The sequence below is a fragment of the Pan troglodytes genome, chromosome 9 (assembly GCF_028858775.2).
Source record: "Pan troglodytes isolate AG18354 chromosome 9, NHGRI_mPanTro3-v2.0_pri, whole genome shotgun sequence".
In the NCBI taxonomy this organism is placed as follows: Eukaryota; Metazoa; Chordata; class Mammalia; order Primates; family Hominidae; genus Pan; species Pan troglodytes.
The window spans coordinates 16,286,925-16,305,736 of NC_072407.2; the positions used below are offsets into that span (position 1 = coordinate 16,286,925).

Below are 18,812 nucleotides of genomic sequence, written 5' to 3' on the forward strand. Positions count from 1 at the left end.
GACAGGGACCGTGCCACAAGGGGCTCAGGTCCTACAACCTCGGCTTTACCTGTGCCTCTTCCTCCCTCCTGCCAACTTTGAATGCTTGGGTGGAGGCTCTGAGGGTGGTGCTTCTTAAGTGCACATGGCAGCATTTTAGCTTCCTGGCACCCCAGCACTTGGGCTAGAATTAAGGCCTGGCAGGTCTGCAGAGCAGCACAGACTGGGAATTGGCAAACACACCTGCTTATGGAGGTGGACCCTGATCCTGCTGTGGGAAGAGAGAGGTTTCTGGGCTTTGGCATCTGGAACTGCTTCTCAGCTCCCTCTGTGATGGTCGCATGACTGGAGGAGCAGAGGCAGGAGGGCCTCTGGGTTGCAGGTGAGAAAGATCCCAGTAGAATTGCCCCAAGGTAATGGCTCAGGCTGCCCATCCCTCAGTCAGACCAGCTCCCCCTTCTCATCCTCCAAGCTGGCTGGTCTCCTCTCCTCTGCCCCTGGGCCATCCCTGGCCCCAACTCTTTGCTTTGGTTCTTCAGCACTTTCATTCTTCTCTGCCTTTTCAACACCCTCATCCCCCAAGTCTGGATTCAGCCCTGCTGTCTTCAGAAAGGCTTCCTAAACCCTCTCAGACCCAGTTTCCCCTCCTTTCTCCATATGCTTGCTGGGCAGAGAATCAACAGCCCCCAGTTCAGCATTTACCTGTTTCCTGGGAGTTCTTTCTCACCCTCTCTGCTTCCTGAAGGGAAGGCAGGCAACATGTTTTGTGCACCCACCATGTTCCAGGCAGTTGCATGGAGGCTGGGTATGTCCTAGCTCTGTTTTTTATGAGCTGTGTGACTTTGGGTAAGTGTTTTCATTTCTCTGAGTCTCATTTTCTTATTTGAGATTGAGGATGTGATGCCTACTCAGAGGGAAGTTGTAAGAACTGGATGGAATATTCCATGCAAAGCACTTTGCACACAGGTCCAGGCTCATAGTAAATGGCTAACATATGGCAGCTTTTGTTATTCTTTGATAGGTATTATCTCATTGAATCCTCACCCTAGCTTTATAAGGTAGACATCATTCCACAAAGGGGAGCAAATGAGCCTTAGGGCTGAAATGACTTGCTTGAGGTCGCACAACAGACAGGCAGCAAGGCAGGGATCCAAGCCTAGGGGTGGGCTGCTCTGAGGCAACACCCATCCTTCTACCACCTCTGCTTCCTGAGTCCTGGCCCCTGTTTCCCATGCTTTTTAATGTTCCTCACAGTCCCAGCCAGGGCACTCAGCAAATGCTGTTTGAATAATCTTTCCTGGCTGGTTTAAGGGAAACCAGGTTTGCAGCAGGAGTGCAGGAAATGCGACCCCTTGAACATTCCACTCTCTTTCAGATTTCTATCTGGTCCAAGTTGCCCATGGATCCCTGCTAGTGTACTGCATGCCACTCCAACACCAGGCAGTGCTATGCTGTGTGGCACCATATCTCACCCAGGAGTGAAACCAAATCATGCCCTCAGGGAAAATGAGCCGGTTCCTTTTTATTTTTTAAATAGCAGAGAATAAAGTTATGAAAAGAAAAAGAAAAGTAAGGGAAATACCTGCCTGGATAATCCCCCATGACTGGGGCAACCACTGTCTGAAGCTGGCAGCTGGAAAACAAAGAGAATAGCCATTAGCTGCCAGCTGGGCACTGGGCGGTGTGGCATTATGAAGCCTGTGTCCTGTGAGGGTCAGCAGGCGAGGCTTCCTGCTTGGGATGGCTTCTTGATCTTCCCTATTCCCACAGATAGAGCCAAGGCTCTGCCAAGAGCTTTTCTTCTTGACATGATTGTAGTCAGGAAGATTTTCATGTCATTCCAGATCATAGTTCCCAGTTTAATTCTCTAGCAAATGCTAGAAGCTACCACTTCCATCTTGGCTGTGTGTTCTTTTGTACCAACTGATGCTTGTATCTTTACTCCTTACTCCACTGGTTATTTAGTTTATGCCCGTGCAGACCTCGGTGCTGGGTTCCCTGGGGCTTGTGGAAGAAGGCGCTTGCCTGTGCTCATTTGTGTGTTCATCTCATGGCCCATGCTGCAGGAGAGGTGGGCGGTTGTCAGCATATTTTGGTTCTTAGTTTTTGCTACCAGGCCATGGATTTTTTTTCTGTTGCTTTGTATTTTGTATTATTTATTTTATTTTTGAGAGTCTTGCTCTGTCACCCAGGCTGGAGTGCAGTGGCACCATCTCGGCTCACTGCAGCTTCTGTCTCCTGGGTTCAAGAGGTTCTTGTGCCTCAGACTCCCAAGTAGCTGGGATTACAGGCGTGCGCCACCACACCTGGCTAATTTTTGTATTTTTAGTAGAGATGGGGTTTCACCATGTTGGTCAGGCTGGTCTTGAACTCCTGACCTCAAGCGATCTGCCTGCCTCGGGCTCCCAAAGTGCTGGGATTACAGGTGTGAGCCACTGTGCCCGGCCATTTTTTCCATTTAAAACCCTTTAAAAACACACCTGAAGGTGCAGCTTCCTTTCCTGAAGGGAATTAAAACCATGCTATTAGTAGGCATGGGATACGGGAATAGATCATCTTTGGGTGCTGGTCCAGAAAGTAGTGAGTAAGTGAGACAAGCAAAGATAATATTGTTTAGCACAATGCTTTGTGACAGGCACTATAGTCGTCCCTATTAAGTCAGAATCTCTTGGGACAGGTGACTGAGTAAAAAAAACAAAAGTAAAACAAAAAACATGCAAAGGAGATGATGTTTTACAGCCTGTTGGCTGGTTGTCAGGCATAGGCAAATCTTGCCCTCAAGAGCAGGAAACCCACTGATACATGCCATCCAGTAAAATCACACTAGAGCTCTTTGAGATTGAAATAACTAAGGTCTCGAAAAGGAAACTTGCCCAAGGATGCACCTGAGCTGTCAAGATACTGCCTCTCCTGTCTGTGTCTCAGGGCTGCGCTTTCCTCTGAGTAGTTATGAATAAAGGAGCAGCAGGACATTGCCATCACCTCTGAGGGATCTGAGCACAGATGTGAGTGACAGTAGAAATGGGCTGTGTGAGGAAAAGACCCCAGGCTCCACTGAAATCAGAGTGTACTGAGGAGGTGGTGTGCATTGGATGGAACAGGCATGAGGCACTAGTGGCATGACCTTGGCGAGTTAGTTATTGACCTTCATGAGCCTCAGTTTCTTCACCTGGAAAATGGGTTGGATGATCATCCAGTTCCCAGTGTTTCATTGAAGGTTAGACAAGATCATACAATTCAATGAGTGTGACCAACAGTGCATGGCACATTTAAGTACTCAAACAAGGCAAGTTTTCTTCCCATATCCATGCTCCCCACTTTCTCCCTTACTTCCTCCTTTAAAAAGAGTTGTTTTAAATAGCTATCTGGATTTTTCTTCTGCACCACTTCAAAGTCAATGAAAATCAGCTTTAGCTTCCTTCTTTCTCTTCTTCCCCTCTCATAATGGGCATGGCTCCGGGGCTGGGTCTGAGGCTCCGTTCTCAACCAGGAAGCACAGGGCTGGGCTGCTCGCTGTTGGTTTCGGTACCTTCTTCTCCCAGGAAGGGCCCTGGTCCAGGGGCTTGCAGTGGCCTCCCCTCACTTCAGTCTGTAGATACCTTGCTGTACATATTTGCTCTCCCTCGGCTGCCTGGGTCTCACTGGGTGTGCAGCTGGCTTTTCTTCCTGGGTGGGATTTGGTGATGATAAAGCAGGCACTTGTTGAGGGCTGTTATTACTTGGGAGTTTTTTGGTTTCAAGGCACAGGAACCAAACTTGAATGAGCTTAAGCAAAAATGGGATGCATTGCTCATGCCTCTCATACCAACACTTTGGGAGGCTGAGGCTGGAGGAGCACTCAAGTCCAGCAGTTCAAGATCAGCATGGTCAATATAGCAAGAGCTTGTCTCTACAAAAAAAAAAAAAATTAAATTAAATTAAAAAGGATACATTGGAAGGTTTCGAGGAGGCTCAAAGATTCAAAAGAGGTGCAGAAGAATCAAGCCCCAGGAAGACAGCATGTGACCTCCAGCATCCCCAGACCAGAGTCCCCTGTTCAGTGCACTATGGCTGCAGGCAGCTCCCAGCTGACCCCACACAGCCCTGCCGCCAACCTAAGAGGACCAGGCCTTCCCCAGGAGTTTTCAGATTGGAATTTGGCCTGGCTTGGAGCATGTGCACACCCCATGTACCACTGCTAAGGAGAAAAGATACTCCCATGAGCCCACCTTGAGTCCTATACCCTCCTTTTTGGCTGGAGAGTGGGAGATGGGGTGGAGTCTGTTATCAGGAGAGAGACACAGAGAGAAGAATACTAGTAATATTAATAATTAAGTATAATGCTCACTTTTCTTGAGCTACTTTATGCAAGTCACATTCTAAGCTCTTTACCTGCATAACTCATTTAATCTTCACAGTCAACCCATTTTACATACCAGGAAACTGAGGTAGAGAGAGGTTAAGCAATTTGCCCAAAGTCACATAGCTAGTTAGGAGGAGAGCTGGAAGTGAACCCAAGCAGAGGGCTCCAGAAGTGCCGTTACCCACCCACTCTGATGCAGACAATAACAGACATCACCTCCAAGCACCTGCTCTGAGCAAGCAATGGGCTAAGTCCTTTATAGCATTATCTCATTTAATCTTCAGAGAAGCCCTATGAAGTGGGTGCTAACATCATCCACATTTTAAAAAAAGAAATTGAGGCTCACAGAGATGATGTGATTTGCCTAGGGCCACCCAACTAATTTAAAGTGACAGAGCTGGGATAGGACCCTTGGTTTGACTGATCATAGGGCCCAAGTTCTTAACTGCCTCACTGGGTAGCCTGCACATTTAGACACTTCTCTTGCTCTGTCTGAAGCTCCCCTGGTTTGGCTCAGCACCTGAGTCTTTGTCCACAGTCTGGGGAGGGGCTGGGATGTGGAGACCCCTACCTGCTGCATGCTGCTGAGGGGTCGGCTGTGAGGTTTGAGCTGGTCTTGATCTATCTCACACTGACCTACACCAGATGGTTCTTGAACAAGTCTTCAGTGCATTGAAACTCTGAGTTTATTCATTTCTTCATTCAACAAATATTTACTGAGTGCCTGGAGGCTCCAGGCCCTGTCCAAGTGCTGGGGTCCCTCAGGGAAGAGCTTAGACTCGGAAAACATCCAAGAGGAAGGTTCCCGGAGTTCCTGTCACTTGGGCCTGTCATGTCCCACTCAATCTCACAGGAAACCTTCCCTGTATCACCCAAATCAGGCCCATGAGGGACCAGAGACCTCGTGCTTCTTTGCTTGGCACTGGCCTGATGGCAAGTCCAAGGAGAGACAGCATTTCTTCATTCTGGTTGATTACAAAGGAAAATATAGTGTCAGGGAATGAGCATGGGTGTGGACTCAGGCCAGCTCCATCAGGAGTCCCAGGGCTGCTGTGGTCTCTGCTAATCGAGACTTTGGGTGAAGCACTTTGCTGTGCCATGCCTCAGTTTCCCCCTCTGTAATGATACTGTACTACCTGTCTTACAGGGTTGCTGGGAGGATTAGCTGAGGTAGCAGTGTTAACTACCCAAGGCAATACCTCTACACAGGTTAATCCCTCCCTCTTATAACAACTAAGTAGTTTTGTCAGTGTCTCTAAAAGTCAGGGTACCTGGAGGGGGGCAGCTGAATGGGGTCTTAGGTGAGGAAATCACCAACTGTATCAAGCTCCTCATTTTACGGATGAGGGAACAGAGGCCCTGACCCTCAAAGGCCAGAAGGTATTGGGCTCTAGGACCTTCTAATTTGTTGGTGTTACAGGGAGCTCAAGTGTATTTGGCTGTTGGTCAGACAAAGGGTACGAGTTGGTCCTTTGAGTGGCTGGACACAGTGTGCCCAGGCTTCTGTGAGCATCTGACCAGTGGTCAGCCCTTGTAGCCTGGTCCAGTCATACCTGCCTCCAACCCACCATGAAGACAGCCTAAGCAGAACCTTGAAGAGCCCCGTGTCCCTGCTGCTGGTCTCCGTAATGCCTTAGGGTGGGTAGGGACTTTTGTTCCTGAGATCCAGAGAGCATGGCGGGGTCCCTGGCTTCTGAAACTCTGGTTGGACCAATGATGGAATTCTGTACCAGGATGTCCAGCTCCCCACCCACAGATCCCAGAAGCTCCCCTTGAGAAGCAGAGGGCAGACAAGTCAAGGCCTCTAGCCGCTTTGACTTCTGGCTGGAAGCAGCAGCACCGAGCCTGCAGCACAGGCTGATAGAATGTGGCCCAGGCAGGCCAGCCTGTTTGTCAGCTGGCACAAGCCCCGAGGTGTGTGGGCTTGGTAATGATGATGACGGGCGGGCAGGGCTGCCGCTTCTGCCCAGGTGGCCGCCCTTGGAGCTTGCCAGGCTCGCCCGGTGTGTGGGCCCACCAGGACTACAATCAGAGTCGATGTCCAGTACACCTTTCCCTCAGCTTGGTGGGAACGACCATGAGCACAGGGGCAGCCAGTCCTGGGCTCCAATCCTGCCTTGCTGTAGGGGCTTGGCAAGTGCCATCTGTTCTGTAAGCCTCTGTTTGCTGTCTGTGAGGAGCCACTGAGATAAAACAGATCTAGTCTCCACCCTTGATGGTTCCATGTGTGACCAGTACACAGCACTTCATAGGCTGTCTCCCATTAACAGGCTGAGAATTCTGAACCGTGAGTCCCATCTCCCAGCACTCTAACAATGTGTGCTCTTTGTGTGCTAGAGAGAGAGAGAGTGTGTGTGTGAGTGTGTGTGGGGGGGGGAGCACCACTCTGTTGAGCAAAGTGTGCGTATACCTCCCTGGAGTATGAATATTGCCTCTTATAGATGTCAAATTTCACACCTGTGTTAGTTTTTGTCCCTTTGAGGTTACCTCTTAAATATTTTGATTTATTTTTTAATGTGGAAGTAAATCATTAGAAATATTTTGTAACTCTGGGCTTCGTTTTCCAAACAGGTGTAGAGGCATTTTCTGCAGAAGCAATAGGATGTCATGAAATAATGTGGGTCGTCACTGGAAGCCAAGAGAAAAATTGGTTTAGGAAACTCAGCCATGATCAGCTGGTGCACTTTCATAACTCCCTAGTTTACTCAGTGTTAGAAAATGGGACCCATTTCACACTGGGGACTTGTTATCCAGTTTTACACCTGCTTGATTTACTTTCATTGTGTCTCACACTTAAAAATTCTGACACTTTCTGTTTTTACTAAAGCAGCGAATAAAGCATTGTTTTCCGGATCCCTCCTACTCCTCAGCAAAGTCTTTGTGTAGAGATCTGATAAGCCCTTAGGGTGCCCTGACTGCAGCCAACAATAGAATTTGTTTATCCATCTTGCTATTCCTTTCTTCACGTGCAAAACTTGTTGGAGGCCAGGGAGAGATTCTCTGTCCATTTCCTCTTGCTGGGTGAAGTGTCCCACAAGGCAAAGTGCACAAGCATGCGTGACCTCTTGGAGGAGACTAGAAAGGAGGCATAAGCTACGATGATGTCACTGACATTAATTGTTGGGCTCTTGTTTTTAAAGGAACATGGCAACCCGTGTGTGTCTCATCCCAGAAAGAGAAGACTTTAACCACTGTGATGCCTGAGAATCCAGTGAGTAAGTCACAGTGGTGGATCTTGTTTACCGTGGAGTAGCTCCTGGGGGCTGGTCCTAGGCTTAGGAAAGTGTGGGATGTTCCCACCATCCTGGGGCAGCTTGCCGTGCCCAGGGCGGGCTGTTCCCTCTGAGTCAGCACCACCTCCTCTGCACTCCCCTAGCGCTGTGTTCTTGCCTCAGATACACCACTGAGTTAGGGTTTGTTCACCTGCTTGTCCCACCTACCGGCTGTGGGAGCCTCAAGGGCAAGGAATCAGACTCCAGCCTTCCTGTCTGAGCCAGGCAGCAATTCCCGGCAGGCACAGTACAAGGCACATCACAGGTGACCAACAGCTGTTTGTGGACTCAAGGAGTCTCAACCCTGAGGTTTGATCAGGGCTTTTATGGTCCACAAAGCTTCATCACAAACAGTGTCTTATGGGAACCTTTGTGTCCTGGGTGGGGTGGTCATATTATCCTTGTTTATTTTATAGACATGGAGGCTGGGGTCTGAGGAGTCAGATAGCCTGCCACAGGTGGTAGGCTAGTAAGTGCCCAGGACTCATGTTTTCTGTGTCCCAGGCTAGCCTGGTTTCTGTAACCTTATAATTAGAAAGGTTGTTTAGAGTAAACCCCTCATTGCCAAACAGGGAGACTGAGGCCCGGCCTGAAGATACTTCCTCAAGGTGACAGGGCTCACTGGTGTCCAATGGAGAACTGAAACGCAGGCCCTGGACTTCCTGTCTGGCGTTTTGGCACCCCTCCTCCCTCCTCCTCTGCCCTGCTCCTGTATTCAGCAATCAGAGAACATTTTGGGACCATATATCTGTGTTTACAGGAGGGTGAAGAACTTACAGAAAGCCATGAGTTAGAGGGAACATAGGGATGAATAAAACCCTCCCTTCTCTCCGGGAGCTTCCCTGGACATGTGAGCCTTGGCAGGGCCTTGAAGCGGCTCAGTTTAGTTGTGGGAGGAGGGAGGATGAAGGTGAGGGTGAGGGGAGAGCATCAGGGCCCAATCCAAGAAGGTGGGGCATGGGCGGAGGCCCCGGCGGAGGGGCAGCCGGCGTGCATGTCAGGGCATTTGGCAGCTGGCCTGGTGGGCGCTGAGGGATCACGTGGGGTGAGGAGTCCACGGGAGTCCTGAATGGCAGGATGACAAGGGGTTGACTGGACCTCAGGGAAAGCTGCTCCAGGAGTTCTCATTCTTAGTATCTGGGGAAAGACCCAGGCACAGAGCTGATTGGCCAGTCTGCCACAGCCTGAGAAACTGTCCCCTCTCTGGAGAAACAGAATACAGAGTTTGTCCACAGAGGAGGGTCAGGCAATGAACAGTGAATTCCAATGTTGTCTGAAATGTGTGGGGAGGGGAGTGTGAGCAATTCTGGCTGGCTCAATCCTATTGCCCTCAAATGAATTTTTGTTTTGTTCTGTTTCTGTTGAACACACGTGCTGTTGTTCTCTCTTCCCTTTGGAATCTTGGGTCCCTCCTGGCTCATCCATTCAACCCAGGCTTGACCCAGGGCCAGGTGGGTCCTGGCTACTCTTCTGTGTTCATTCTACCTTTTCTTGCAACTTCCTGGACTTGAGGACTGGGACTGATTGCCAGCTTCATCTCCATTGGCAGGGTGAAACATAAAATTTCCCCAAATTACAGAGAATGTGATGCTTGCCAAATAGGTACCTTGGATTATTTTCCAAAGCATTCCCAAATTATACACTTCTCTAGGGCAGGGGAAGTGTGTCATGTTGTATCATTATTATTTACACTTCATATTTCTTTGCACTTTATGTTTTATAAAGGTCATTTCATCTTCATGATCAAGCAGGTGGACTTCTCCCATTTTACAGATGAGAAATTTGCCTTAGGCAGGCTGTAACCTGCCCAAGGCAATGCAGCTGTCTAAGGGCTGAGCTGGGACATGGCCCAGTCCTACTGTTTATAAATTCCATGTCTCTCCTCTGCTAAACTCCAACCATAGTAAATCTCTGGAGGGCCTGAGACATAAGAGGAGCTCAATAAACACTTGTGGAATGAGTGAACTTTGGCTCTTTTTTTTTTTTTTTTGGCCACTCTCAACCATAAGTGGACCCTCTTTGGCAGCAAAGAGAACACTACCCTGTGGAATATTTGAGTTTCTTGCCATGATAAGGAACTGGTGAGCTCTCTTCTCACCCAGCCTTACCTCTGGGAACTAGGTCATGCACACTGAATAATTAATTCCTTAACTTTTACTCGGAGCTTCCTCCTCCTGACATTGAGATGCTACGTTAGACATTGATCTATGAGAGGTCCTTGGGAGAAGCAGATCCTACTGTTTGTTGTCACAGACCTTCAGTGACCCATCTAATTGCCCATGAATAATACCTGTGGCCTAAACAGGTCAGCCTTCCAGGCAGTTCACTCATCTCCTCCTTCTACCCTTCCCCCACCAACCTTCTCTAGACTGAGGAAGAAGGACAGGTGTGTATTATCTTAGATATGCAGGGTTCTGTACAGTTAGGGGAGCCTACCTCTTCCTTCTCACTGACCTCTGAACTTTTCCATATGTTGTGGCAAGGGCTGGAGAAACAACAAGAAAACCATGTCAAGATGGGAAAGAATTCATGGGCTCCGGGAGGCAGTTATCAAAATATCCGCTGGGTCTGCTCTTTCCCTAAGTGATACTTGGGTCATCTTTCTTCGAGTCTGCAAGGGGTCCAGCTGGCCTTGTTAGACTCTTGAGGTCAACAGAATAGAGTAGAAATAAGAGTGGGCTGAGACCAAGAGAGCCATGTTCTAGTGTTGACTGTCCACAGCTTAGCTATGTGGCCTTGGGCGAGTCACAGAACCTCAGGGGCCTTCAGATTTCTTATTCAGGAATTCAGGGAGGGGTGGAGGTTTGGTGGTATCTTAAGTCTCCTTGACTTCTGTGGTCCTGGTCCTCAGTGTCTCTCTCAGTTTGTCCTTGTGATTAGCGCTGTCTTCTCCTCCAGGTCACCTCCTCCTCATGTGGTCAGAGCTTGCTTCTGTAAGCACTTTCATCCTGATCTTTGTAGCTTTGCCATCTCTCCCCTGCGCCACCCTGAGTTATGCCAGAGTGCAGATAAGAACTCCTTGTTGTTGCCCTACTCTTCTGCCAAGCAGCATGGGAGAAAACTCTAACCTTGTGAGATTCTTAGAGATCTAAGGAGTGAAAGTTGGTTGGTATCAGAGGAAAATGGGATTAAAGGTTGTTGGGATTTTCAAGTCCTTGATGCCCCAGGGTACCTGGATTGTACTGAATTTTTGATCAGAGGGTAGTCAATATGTTCTTAAGAATATGGCCCCAAGTTGGCCAACCCTTGTGATCAGGGGTGACCAGACACTTTGGAGAAATAAAGGGAATAGCATTGGTAGAAGGTTGCTCAGTGAGAGATGAGAGATACCTCAGATGGACAACCAATATGAAAAGGGGAAAGGCTAGGGAAGGTGGATTTGTCTCTAACATTTACAATTGTAAAGTATTAAAGCTGAAAAGAATGACGGATCCTTTAATCCACTTCTCCCGTTTATTAGTAAAGAAACTGAGGCCCAGAGACATGACTCAAGCACACCCATAGAGCAAGCTGGTGGTAGAAGTGAGACAGAAGCTAAGTCTCCTGATTCCCAGCAAGTGGCTCTCTCTGCAGTTCCATGTTGCCTCCTCATGTGGGTTCAGCCACCGTGCCTTCCTCTTTTCTCCTCCACCCTGCACTTGAATGTCTAAGGTGTTAGCAGGGCCCCCACAGCTCCTACCTCATTGTTTATCAAGGCCTAATAAAACCTGGGTGCAACAGCATGGAGAGGTTGAGGCTTCTTATGTGCAGGCTGTTTTGATTTGTATTTAGTGACTTAACACTGTTGAGTTGCCGTTATTCTGTTTTATGATGTGTCTTGGGGTGAAAGATTAATTCAAGACAGGAAATGAAGGCTATAAGATGGCCCAGCCTTAGCAGGAGTAGCCTCTTGTGAGTTTGCCATTCAAATCAAAATCATATGAGCGTTGTTGCTAAGCAGGCCTTGTTGTGAGAACCTCCAGCAAAGGGCATGGATTACACTGTTGCTTGCTCTGAGAGGGGCTTTTTCAGTCAGAGACTGGCCATCCCAGCACTATGCTGATGGCACATAAACCAGAATGGAAACCACTCACTTTTTCTGTAGAACTCCATTTGGCCCAACACTTCCTGCTGAGCTCAAGGAAATGCATCTTGAGCACTTTGCATTGGGCAAGCACTAGGTTTACATATATTACCTTGTTTTTCCTCATAGCAGCTCTCTGAGAGATAGGCATGGCTACCTGTTGTATTGAGGAGAAAATTGAGACAGTTACAGGTTAAATAACTTGTCCATGCCCACAAGGGCCAGGACTCAAATGCAAGGTATCTGACTCTAAAGCCCTTCCTGGTTCCACATTTCACATGGCTCTCTGCACACAGAAGGAAGGGCTGGGGAAAAATAGGCAAGGCATTGACTGAAGCGTCAAACATTTATTATGGGACTTCCAAATGCCAGGTCCTGGGCTTGGTTCTTGGGATGCAAAAGTGAGTAAGACCTAGTCCCTTTACTCCTAGGACTTGTGGCCTAGCCTGGTGGTGGGACAGATGTATATGATGACAGTCATAGCTCCCTTATCGCTCTGGAAGCACTGAGAAGAGAGCAGCACACAGGGAAGACTGCACCAAGGAGGGGCTGTGAGACTTGGGTACTGAAGGATGATCAGAAGGTTGCCAGGCAGAAAAGGAGGCAGACAGTTCTCCAAGGAAACTGGGTGGTGGTGTGAAAGGGCCTGATTTGGTGTTTGGAAGTAAGGAGGAGTAGTGTGCATGCTTTTTTCTTAGCTGAGGGTGCAAGGAATGAGACATTCAGTTGAGAGATCAGCTCTGAAGTGGGAGAGGAGGGGAGTTCAGAATTAGACTGTCAAGGGCTTTGCAAAACAGTTGCTGCTAGGTGAGATTCATTGAAAGAAACATTAGCAGAGACCAGGAAAGCTTCTCCAAATATGAATTCTGCAGCTGTCTGATGGATGTTTCCATATAGAGAAAGGAACTTCTGCTGGGGGCTCATTTTCAGAGAGTTTGTGTCCGTTTTCTGCATTTTGTGTCTCACACACCAATGGAAGTGATTATTGATGGGGCAAAGTGAATGGGGTGGGACGGGCCACACCAACAGTTCATATTTAAAATGTCTCAGATTCCTCTTGCCAGATAAGCTGATAGCAAACACCCTTGTGAGTTCCTGCACAGATTGACTCTCCAGGGATCGTTTTGCATTCCAGACAGGGTCACATAATATTTCTGCAGGAGCTGGGGCTCTGGGTTGAGAAAGCTACTTAAAAATAAAGACCCACAAAAAATATAGTTGTTTTTAAGGATGACATTTGCAAGGCAAAAGTATCCAGGAAGTAGATTATTTGTCATGAGGGTGAGCCAGAATTTTTAAAAATATCAGATCATTAGAGTGGAAAGAATAATGGCGGAGAGAGAGAGGGAAAGAGAGAGAGAGAGAGCTCCAGGAACTCTTGTCTCCTGGGCGTGGTTGTTCCCTCACACCCCCACTTTAATGAATACCTTGCTGAGGTCTGCCCCAGGAAATGAGTTTCAAACATTGAACTTGGAGCCTGAATTGTCTTCTGTGGAGAGGAGCAGACCAATAAACCAGAGAGTGATTTGGAGTCTAAGACTTCTTGGTCTTGTATCAACAGTCCCTATCTGCTGCCCGTGGGTTTTGTATCTTTATGAGAAAAGAAAAAAATCTTTTTTGGAACAGTTGGGGCTTATTTTAGTAAACATGTTTTTCAGAGCATAAGCCCAAATACCAAGGAAAGAGTCCAATGTCTTTATTCAGCCAAGAGAAATGTATTCATCAGGATGATGGGAGGCTGTCTCCCTCCCACCAGGGAAGAGTCACTATCGGGGCCATACCTTCGGGGCTCCCCTCCTCTGGGGCTTCTGGATGTTGGGGTTTGGGGCTGGTGAGGGACATTTTGGCCCCCTGAATGGTCAAGGCCCTTTCTGGGCCCTGGAACCTATGACCCAGCCTCTCTGAGCTCTCAGGAATGTGGCCTCTGAGTGTAGCCTGGAGAGGCAGCGTTCTTCCCCGAGACTGTCCCACACAGGTCTGCATTGCTCTCAATGTAGTGAATTGCTCAGAACCATAAATTGCAACGGTTCTGCAGCCTCCGAGCCAAGTAGGCAAATGTTATAGGACTTTCAAACCTCAGTGCTCGTGCACCTAGTTCAGGGAAGTGAAATACAACCTGTCAGACCAATAACCTCCTCCAGTCAGTTCAGCTACAACCTGTCAGACCAATAACCTCCTCCAGTTAGTTCAGCAACTGAGTATACATTAGGGACTGGTTCTACCCTGTCTTCTCAGACAGGCATTTTTGTATTTGCCATCTGTAACCTTACTTGGCTTTATAGACATCTGGGGAGAAGTTCCCGAGAGACTTCAGTTCCTCTGTATAGTAAAGGACTGGGTCAAAACTGTCCTGATCTCTTTCACTTCTGTTCAGATGTCTGAAATGCCTCCTGATAGCAGCATATTTTCCGTGGGCAGAGAGCTCCTCTCAGCCCACATCCTGATGAAGGAAGGAATCCTTTCTCAGAACTGTCTCACCTTGCCGGTTTCTGGTCTGTTCACTCTCCTGAGGTTGTACCTAAGAACTGTCCAGCTGGGTTCATGTAGCACATCGCCTGGCACATGGTAATCAGCGTTGAATGAATGACCAGCAAGGAAATCCTTCTGTTTTCCAGCAGAACAAAATGGAAGTGAACAGGCCTCAGACTATGTGGCCTGCATGCTATCAGGACCCAGCATGCACTTCAGAAAAGACCCCTTTGGTGTTTGGCATAAAGGAAGTTACCCGATAAAGGCATCTTCTAGGCCAGGGCCTGGAAAGACAGATGATGTTTAATCCACATCACCTCAAGATGACGAGTCCTGTTTTCAGGGGTTAAAACAAACAAACATCAATAGCGACAATGATCTACTGGGAATGCTGGCCCTGGAGAAAGCAGGGGGAGTCATTCTGCTGGCAACCCCTGCATACCTAGCCAACCCTAGCTGGCCCAATGTCCTGTGCTTGGACAGGTCTCCCAGGAACCTCATGATGGGGCTCTTCCTTTGTCATGCTGCCTCTCTGCAGCGCAGGCAATTTTACATCTAAATCTTAGATCCTGACTTCCCAAGTGTGTTGACATTTTGGTAGGCTTCGAATAGCCATTAGTTATTTCTGACTCAGGCAGGGCTCACCTGTCCATGCAGGTGTATACACCTGCTTATAAAGGCTGAATGCAGTGTATAGGCTCTTGTGCAGACTCTGGGGTGAGGGACATGGCCATTTGGACTGCCAGTTGGATGGACGGCCCAATGAAAGGCGTGCACAAGCATCTCAGAGGCCAGCAGACTACTGAGAGCCAGGAAGGTGTTATTTGTGTTGTTAATAACATTAATGACAATATAAACAACAAAGCTTCTGTAATTGTATATCAGGAAATTAATCCTGAAATTGGTGGTCTGTAATTCAAATGAAAAATTTAGAAATCGTGATGTGTAGAAAGCTGAAACTGGATCCCTTCCTTACACCTTATACAAAAATTAATTCAAGATGGATTAAAGACTTAAATGTTAGACCTAAAACCATAAAAATCCTAGAAGAAAACCTAGGCAATACCATTCAGGACATAGGCATGGGCAAGGACTTCATGTCTAAAACACCAAAAGCAATGGCAACAAAAGCCAAAATTGACAAATGGGATCTAATTAAACTAAAGAGCTTCTGCACTGCAAAAGAAACTACCATCAGAGTGAATAGGCAACCTACAGAATGGGAGAAAATGTTTGCAATCTACTCATCTGACAAAGGGCTAATATCCAGAATCCACAAAGAACTCAAACAAATTTACAAGAAAAAGACAACGCCATCAACAAGTGGGCGAAGGATATGAACAGACACTTCTCAAAAGAAGACATTTATGCAGACAACAGACACATGAAAAAATGCTCATCTTCACTGGCCATCAGAGAAATGGAAATCAAAACCACAATGAGATACCATCTCACACCAGTTAGAATGGCGATCATTAAAAAGTAAGGAAACAACAGGTGCTGGAGAGGATGTGGAGAAATAAGAACACTTTTACACTGTTGGTGGGACTGTAAACTAGTTCAACCATTGTGGAAGACAGTGTGGCGATTCCTCAAGGATCTAGAACTAGAAATACCATTTGACCCAGCCATCCTATTGCTGGGTATATACCCAAAGGGTTATAAATCATCCTGCTATAAAGACACATGCACACATATGTTTATTGTGGCACTATTCACAACGGAAAGACTTGGAACCAACCCAAATGTCCATCAATGATAGACTGGATTAAGAAAATGTGGCACATATACACCATAGAATACTATGCAGCCATAAAAATGGATGAGTTCATGTCCTTTGTAGGGACATGGATGACGCTGGAAACCATCATTCTCAGCAAACTATTGCAAGGACAGAAAACCAAACACTGCATGTTCTCACTCATAGGTGGATATTGAACAATGAGAACACTTGGACACAGGAAGGGGAACATCACACACCGGGGCCTGTTATGGGGTTGGGGGAGAGGGGAGGGATAGCATTAGGAGAAATACCTAATGCAAATGATGAGTTAATGGGTGCAGCACACCAACATGGCACATGTATACATATGTAACAAACCTGCACGTTGTGCACATGTACCCTAGCACTTAAAGTATAATAAAAAAAAAAAAGAAAGCAAAAAAATAAATTAGAAATCTTTTAAGTGAACTCTAAAGGTGCTACCATGGAAGCAGTTCCATCCCTCCTGAGCCAGATTTCTATGGTAAGCATTCATTCATTCAACAAACATATACTACCTACTGGGAGCAGGCACCATGTTGGCACTGGAATTACAAAGATGAAGATCAGTAAACAGCTCATCAATGAGTGAATTAGCTACAAAATACCATAATACAGAAAGCTGAATTATTTGAACCTTAAATATTGATTACCAACTGAGAACCCAGAGCTGGGGTGAATACTCTGGGAAATAGAAAATAAATTTAAAAATCTGCCTTTCCTTAAGTTTACACATTAAATTGTCCAGACAAGATTAGTGCACAAAACACATGATAGGTTCAAGACTAAAGGAAGAGCCAAATGGTGTGGTCTGTGACCTGTGTGGGAACTCTTCATCTCCCCCATTTCTCAGAAGATGGGAAGAAGCATCTTGTTCCCTTGGCATCCACAGCACCTAGCAAGGCCCCAGTCACAATATAGATTCTCAGTAAATTGAATGAATGGAATTGAATGTGGCTAGTGGTTCCCAAAGTTGGCTGATCAACAGAATTCCCTGGGGGAGTTAAAAACATCTTTTCCTCTTGAACCTCAGGCTGCAGGGATTCTATTTGGGAACAGGCCCAAGAAACTGAGTTTTCATAGACTTCCTGGGCGAATCTGCCCGACAGCCAGGTTTGGTGAGCTTAGGCATAGACTCTGAGTTAGACGAACACAGATGGGTAAGGGATGGGGTGGTGGAGGGCTTCTGAACCTGAATGCTCCAGCCCATCCCTTAAGATCCTGCCCTGGTGCCACCTTCTCAGGGAGCTTTTCTCAGGTGCTGAGTCACTCCATCTTCCAACTCTGCATCCACATGTCTTGGCACTCACCTCCCCGGCAGCTCTTACCAATAACTGTTAGTTTGTTTGGATTCCCTGAATAGACTGTGAAGCTCCTAGGGGGCACAGCTTGTAGTAGGTTTTCAGTCAGCACCATGCAGCTGACTGGGCTTCAGAGGATGAGCGAGGTTTGAGAAGTAAGACAGAGACTTGATATGAGGGCAGCCACAGGATAAGCCCAAATGCCTTTGGGAATTGAGCCTAACAAGGAAGAGAGGGCTGCATGATGATGGGTGGGAACCCACTGAGCCTGGCAGGAGGGTTTGGATTTGTACAAGGGCTGTAGGGAGCCCTGAGAGATTTATGAACAGGATAAAGGTGAAGCTGGTGAGTTGGGAAGGGGGAGATCAGTGAGGAGGCCCATGGTAGCTCAGGTCAGAGCTGGCCAGGTCCTAGATAAAGTGGCAGGGTTGTTGACAAAGGGCAGCCACACCCTAGCCACTACACACCCTGAATTGTGTGCGATACTCTTGATTTGATTGTATCTACCAGTGGTGGTTATTGAGCACCCACCATTGTCAGACGCATGGGCACCAGGCCCCGGGGCTTGCAGCCTTCAGCTTCAGAGCGCACAGTCAGGTGAGGTAGGAGGGGCCACAAGTAGATCAATGCAAGGGTATGTGCAAAACCATCATACAAACTTCCCCAGAGTACAGTGTAGAAAAGGGGGCCCAGGGAGGGCAAAATAATGCTTCAAAGAAGAACAGTGCAGCTAAGGATGCAGCCCAGCCAGGCGTCACTGTGTTTCATCCCGAAGTCACCCAAGGGGTCAGGACTGTTATTATACCCATTTTATGGATGAAGAAACTGAGGTTCAAAGAGGTTAGGCAACTCCTCCAGGCTCACACACCTAGTAAATGGTGGGTTGGGTTTGGTGACCAGTCTGCCTGACTCCAGAGTCCAAACTGGGACCTGTGACACTCTGCTGCCTTTGATGTTTCAGCCCTAAAGACCACTGGGCTTTCACAAGGTAAACAGAGTCCAGATAGGCATTCCAGACAGAGGGATCAGCATCAGCAAAGGCATGTGGGTGGAAGTGTGTCGGAGTGGAGTTTATCAGGAAATTACAAATGGTTCCTGAGTCTAGAGTATGAGGGGGCGGGGAAGTGATGAAAGCAGAGGCTGGAGGGGCAAGCTAGGGCTGGATCACGAAGGTAGTTTTTGTTTTGCTCCATTAAGATGTTTGGACTTCACGCTGCAGATTGTCAGGGAGCTGTTGAAGGATTTTGAACGGCAATGGAACCTGACTAAGTGCACATTTTTGAAATAAAGATCTCTCTGGCAACAGTTTGAGGACTAGGCTGGTGGATTGGAGGGAGGTGAATCTGGAGGCAGGAAATGTTTTTACGAGGAGATTTTGAGAGTTCCAGGTGACAGCAGGTGGAGACCTGACCCTCCTAGGAAGGATGGGAGGCAGTAAATGGGGCTGCTGAAGAGGCAGGACTTGGTGACTGGCTGGCTCTGCAAGATGAGGGAAAAGGGGCAGAGAAATTTGACTCGAAGGATTTGGCTGCAGAGTCACGATGGGGCTGCTCACTGAGGTTGGGGCTGCAGGAGAAGGAACAGGTGGGGTTGCAAGGGAAATTGGCCACACGTGAGGTCTCTA

General features: G+C 47.6%; 1 protein-coding gene across 50 annotated transcripts in view; it reads left to right on the plus strand.

The window, feature by feature from the left end:
* MICAL2 (microtubule associated monooxygenase, calponin and LIM domain containing 2) overlaps positions 1 to 18,812 on the plus strand; it is a 265,639-nt gene that overhangs the window by 36,692 nt on the left and 210,135 nt on the right. For 32 of the 50 annotated variants that reach the window (XR_010147486.1, XR_010147477.1, XR_010147476.1 and 29 more), the window contains one exon: positions 7,462 to 7,532. The exons of 7 other annotated variants lie outside the window; for them this stretch is intronic. The gene's annotated coding sequence lies outside the window, so the exon portion shown is untranslated. Of the gene's footprint in view, positions 1 to 7,461; positions 7,537 to 18,812 lie in introns of all 50 variants that reach the window. 11 more of the 50 variants (XR_002938445.3, XR_002938447.3, XM_054662094.2 and 8 more) reach the window with 1 other exon arrangement.